We start from the raw sequence: 6,000 nt of genomic DNA, 5'->3' as shown, positions 1-6,000 counted from the left end.
TTATTCACTTGTGGATATTCTCCTTTGACCTTGCATTTAGTGCTAAGTTGTCGTTTACAGAAGAGTTGAAATTGACATTCCTTGACTTTAAATCGTTGTTTTGTGGGTGCTGGGCATCTTTAAAAAAAAAAAAAAAAAAAGTGAGATGCCATTGGTAATCACCATTGTCATTTCTGAGAAAGCTTAGAGAGAAACTATGAGTATGTCAAATCTCTCTAAGTGCCTTACTCCTCAGAATGAAAAATGGTGCAGCCCTGAGAGAACCATATGAAGTGTAGAACCCTGGATTAATATTCAGAGAAGTGGCCCCTATCTGTGCGAACACAGACTAAATAGCCCATTCATGGGTGGTATTATTCATTGCAGATGCCTTGATAGGAGAAGGCCATTATGCAGAAGGAGAGAGCCAGTGCTGTGTCATCATCTCAAGGAGCCCATGATATACCGAGATGAAGCTATGCTGATTGCCTTTTAAAGGGCCCAGATGGAAATTGATATTAGAATGAGTTTTCCAATCAGTCGACGTTTATTGGAAATAGAATCTTAGGCACTGCTTTATTGCAGTCAGACAAGATGTATGAAGCCCATTTCCTGGGGCGACAGGATCTGGCATGTGTACAGGCTGTATGGAGGTGTGTGTGTATGTGTGTGTTTTGTAGGTGAGGCAGAGATGAGAAAGTGTTATTATAAATGGAATGATTTTAGCTTCTGTGGTGAGGCGTTTTGTAAGGAAATGAATTGTTTTATTTTGCGACCTTTGTTTCCTCTTTTACCTTCATCATCCCTTATTTAGTTGTCAGCAAGACAGCAGCATATGCGCTGTCAGTCTGCACGTATTCCTGCATAGGAATACAGGCATTTTCATTCCACACTGATGTCAACTCTGCATTTTGTATACCGTCTACCTTCCCTAGCATTGAATTTAACCGTTCATTACACACACGTACAATTCTTCTAGATATAGAGATAAGGTTGCAGCAGTTATTTTCCACTGTCTTTGTTGCTGCATTTCAAGTTCAGATCCTACTGCAGAGCATGTAGCACTATGTGGTCACTCTGTATCCATGTAGATATGTTAAACTGTTAATATTTCTTTGTATCCAGAGAGCAGCTATATGAGTAAATCATCGTTTAGGTGGGTTGAAGTGGACTTGGTGAACTCACACACATATCCACAGACTTTATTGTTCGGAAATATGAGGGTGTGACTGACTAGCCAAACTAAAATAACAGTACATAAAACACAACATTTAGTTGATACTTTTATCCAAAGCACTTGAATTCATACACTTTTTATACATTTTAGAGTGGGTGGCCTCAGTGGGAATCAGACTGGTGCTGCTGGCAGGATTGAAGCTTTGCTCTACCCACTGAGTTACAGTCCTACTGTAGATACAGCAGAACGGACTACGTGATATTAATTCACCAAAGCCTGGCTAATTTGTATGGCTGTCAATGAGATTTTAATTTTTTTTTAGCTCTTTGCTGTCACATGTAGCTTTATCATGAAATCAAGTGGTCATTTCTGGAGTCACATGGTCAGGAAACACTTAAGATATTGTTATGGATTTAAAAGCTTGTTTTACAGTTCTGGAAATAATCACTGAAGATTTGGAAATGTCATGAAATCTTGAAATCTTAACTGATGCCAGGTTTTTTTTTTTTTTTAATTTTAAAAATAGACCGTGGGGGATTTTTTGAAAATATGATAATTAAGGCTAAATGCAGCTGGTCCGGCAAAGCAAATTTGTCCCTTTGCAAGTGTCTGTCTACAACCTGTCTACAACAAAAGAATGAGTTCAGTTGTCTTAGGGATTAACAGATCAATGTGTAATTTTAATTCTAATACTTAGAAGTCGGGGTGCAGTTTTAAAGCTGTGTTATATCATGGAAGATGTTCTCTTTAAATTCGAAACATTACCCTGTACTACAAAAGTGAGGTTAGGCAAAAGCCACATTTTAATGCAGGGCTGCAAGTTTTAGTCCACAGCAAACCCATTTTCAACATCATAGTATTGGTAAAGGTTGCATCACGTGTAACATTACAGTAGTACAGTAGTACAGTTGTGAAAATTTGGGATAAAGAGATTCACGCAGATAAACCACTCCTAATACTGCTTTCCAGTGAGTCCTGAGTGGATAATTAATTTGCCAAGGTTATTATATTTTTGACTCTTTTAGATGCCAAAAAATTTTGTGGACGTTCTATGGTCAAGGAACAATAACCACTGATTTTATGAGATTTCTGCATGTTTTTTTCTTTTCTTTGATGAAACTAACAGAATTATGATGTCGAAATGGTAAGGGTTTCTTTTCAGTATCAGGTATAGCTAATAGATTTGACGTAATTGGAATGATACCTGGGTATAAGAGCAAGTTATAGAATTAGCGTTGGTGGAGATTGACGCTCTTAAAGTGCTTTCTGGTTTAGTAAAAGCTTGCATAGATCAACAGATTCTGTCCTAAATGTGGGCTGCAACTGTAGAAATACCCATCACATTTAAAAGTGAGAAAAACCACATCACTCAAACCAGGATGCTGTACAGCACAGGAAACACTGAAAAAGCGGTTTGAAGATGTGCTCATGGGCTAGAGCCTGCGTCACAATTTTTTCTCAATTCTTGTTAATAGGGTGTTTTCCCTGCCATAGTTTTTTTCTGAGAATTTAAACTGCTGAAATAATGTGTATAGAGTATATATAAAGTCTACTCATTGCATAAGGAGCATTTGAATGAAATCCAATAGTGCTGTTTCCGTGCCTGAGGCATTTCAACAAGCTCCAGTAGCCCTAGGTTTGTTCCTAATGTTTTTGTACTTGGAGAATTTTCACAAACCATCACACAAATTATATTTTCATCTAAGCCTGTGCAAAAGCCTGGGAAAAGTTTCTCTCCCAATCATCAGGAGGTCACTAGGAGCTTGTACGGTTGCAAGAGTTTATTGCTTTTAAAACCCTCAGAGATACATCTTTGGAAGTAGCATAATGCCTAATTGAAATTGTATAATTCTGTAATATCCATGCAGTAGTAATATTTTCCCTGCACTGTGACTGTTACTATGATATGAATCCACCTATAATGTGACTGAGTATGCATGTTTGTCTGTGTAATTAGTTGGAAAAGCAAGCATGCCTGGGTGGGGTGAATGTAGGTCGGATGTAGTCATCTCTTCTCTGTTCCCCTGGAGATGTCAGTCGCAGGAATTTGGGACTCAACGCACGCATGCGTCTGTTCTGTATGATAATGCAAGCTGTGCCGGCGAGATGAGACTGGGCTAATCCGGGCGCCAGCAACTCATTTAATCATCTCAATAGAACTCCATTAGCCTGCGCTTTTAAGAAATATCAATAAGTGCTGTCAATAAAAACAGATAATTCATCAAGGTCAAAAAATGTGAACGCCGCCTTCGAGAGTGCAGAATATGTGCTTGGCATCTATGTGCAAGCAATTAGATGGTGCTCTTCTTAACACCCTCTCCAGCTCTCTGAGGCACTTTTGATTCATATTTTGCAGGTTTGTCTAAGCAGTCTTGTGTATGATTCAGCTCATATACTGTGACTGTCATGTCCTTCTGTTCCTTGCATGGCAAACATGGCTTTTTGAAGATCTGCCAGATTGCTTAAGGATTTTTCACATACCTGAATTCCTAAACATTCAGTATATGTTCAAGAAATGTATAGGCATTTGCTTGCAGCACTTTTCTATAGTGGACTATACTGTATCTATCTGCTCCTGATTTTTCTGTTACCTCATGCTCAGTTCCTTTCATTTCAAAGCCATTACAGTCAATGTAACCTGGCCCAGAAGACTCCTCTGAGATTAAAGGGTAAATGGGAACAGTCTTCTCCAACTCCAAGGTCAGGAGAACATGCCTTTTCCTTGCAAGGAGCACTTAGCAAAGAAGAGACTTGTAAAACTATAAAGGCTTTTAACTTTGGGTCAGATTCAGTATTTAAGAATCCATAAAAATATTTCAGAACAGTTATTCTGAAGTGGTGTCAGACTTTTGCACCTGACTGTACATGTTGGAATTTGGTTTTACACCTTTTTTTTCTATTTATACATTTCAAAGAAAAGATTTTCAAAATGATTATGATGAGTAATTGAATGAATGGAAATAGCAACTAAATATAGTCTTCAGATGTGTTGTCACAACTTCTCGAATCTGCTCCGTCTCTTCACGGATGCTGTCGTGCGTGTCATGAATGGCAAATCAGCGTTCTCTCACTTTCGCTACAACTGTTTGTGGGGCAGTTGTTACATAAACCATTTGCAGACTCGTGGCTTCAAGACACTTCAAGGAGACAGCTGCAGGGGAGGGGGTATTCCCCTACCTGTGTGCATAATGATGGACAGTAGGGTACAAGAAGAGTGGAACAGTCTTAACCAATTATAAATTTTAAGATTTGAAACTACTGTGAGTGAGTTGCTTTGTCAATTAGTATTGGTCCATTTATTTTACAGACATACAAAAAGACAGACGGATAAACTTTTAAGTACTTCTTATCATGACACGGATACAGAGGAATTTCTAAGTAATTTGAGTATTATGTGATTAAAACACAGATTTTAAATTGCCTGAAAAATGCCTGAAACCCATATGCTGTACAGTACCAGTCAAAAGTTTGGACACACTTGGAAAATGTATCCAAACTATTTTGACTGGTACTGTATATGCATTCATTGTAAACAGAGGAGTGTTTGTTGCTAAACAGTATATAGTACAAGAAATATATTTGAGCAAATATTATATTACAAAAGTATACTTCTCTTTCATACATTTGATTATTGACTTTATTGATATTTGCAAATCAATTCACTGAACTCAAATTTAGAACAACATTTCATTTCTCAGGTGTTGCTACAATAATTACCTCATACTGGATGGGCTAATTTAAGCAAACAGCCTACTTAATTCATCAGCATGGATGTCTTAACCCCCTCTGACTGTGTGCGGTCCTCCTCCCAGCTCCAGCTCTGATCAGGCTGTCTGAAAATGGGAAACTTTGCTCGCTTCATCTCAGCCAAAGACAGAGTGACAGTGTGCGCGCTTTCTTTTCTGATATGTTTTCTGTTTAGAAAAAAAAAAATGGTCAGGAACAGTATTGAATAGAGAGACTCCACATACACTCTCAAATGTTGACCTCCATGCTCATCTCAAACCTTCTCTCAGCTCCTTGTAGGCTCACTTCAGGCAAAGTGTGTAAATTCCCCGCTGCATTTCTTCCAGGTGAAGAATGCCAAAGAAAATCTGGAGCAATTCTCAACCAGTTTAAAAATGCTTGAAATGTTTGCTCTTGAACTTTTAACTGTTGAAGAGATTGTTGCTACTGGCATGGTATTATTTTTTCTCCTCCACACCTGAGTACAGGAAAAGAAAATTAGCTGGAAGAGAATGTTAGCTACTGTTGATTGCCTAACAAACATCTCCCACTGCATTTTCACTGAGGTCCATAGCTCTTACATGATCCTGTTAACAGGGAAATGTAGCTTTGGTCTGTAAATCGTCCAATGTGCAGAGATGGGGCACAGAGCTGCCTTCTGCAGGGGCCCTGGACCTTGCTTTGATCTCATTATAAAATGCAAATACACAGTACCCTAAACAGATCAAAGGTTCAACTTCCCATTGGATCTGAGGCTTAATAATAGCAGCCTGGAGCAGTTTTCTATTTTTTTAAGAAGCAATTTGGGTAGCTACTGGTCCTCCAGGACATTATTTACTCTGGAGATAATGTTCCTGCTTCTGACTAGTGACTAGCCACAGCTCAGAAAAACCCTGCTCCTGTTGCTTATTTAAATAAGATTTTTTAGGAATGAGCATTTGCACTTCCTGCCCCTATCTTCCACCTCAAGCTAAGGTTTGCAGTGCCTGAAATCTGAAAGTGTAAAATTGCTTTGGTGCTAGACTCTCTGATACCTTCATCTACTTTCTTAACCTGTACCATCATTACACCGTAAAGCAGGCATTTAAATTTTAAGCACTTTGCTGATACTGAATTTT

At 38.5% G+C, this 6,000-nt stretch overlaps 1 protein-coding gene across 2 annotated transcripts in view; it reads left to right on the top strand.

The window, feature by feature from the left end:
* Window positions 1-6,000, top strand: part of LOC111223956 (forkhead box protein J3-like) — a 45,519-nt gene that overhangs the window by 999 nt on the left and 38,520 nt on the right. The window lies entirely within an intron of this gene.

Source organism: Seriola dumerili, unplaced genomic scaffold, assembly GCF_002260705.1.
Source record: "Seriola dumerili isolate Sdu_G_001 unplaced genomic scaffold, Sdu_1.0 BDQW01000121.1, whole genome shotgun sequence".
In the NCBI taxonomy this organism is placed as follows: domain Eukaryota; kingdom Metazoa; phylum Chordata; class Actinopteri; order Carangiformes; family Carangidae; genus Seriola; species Seriola dumerili.
This window is presented reverse-complemented; position numbering and strand designations above follow the sequence as displayed.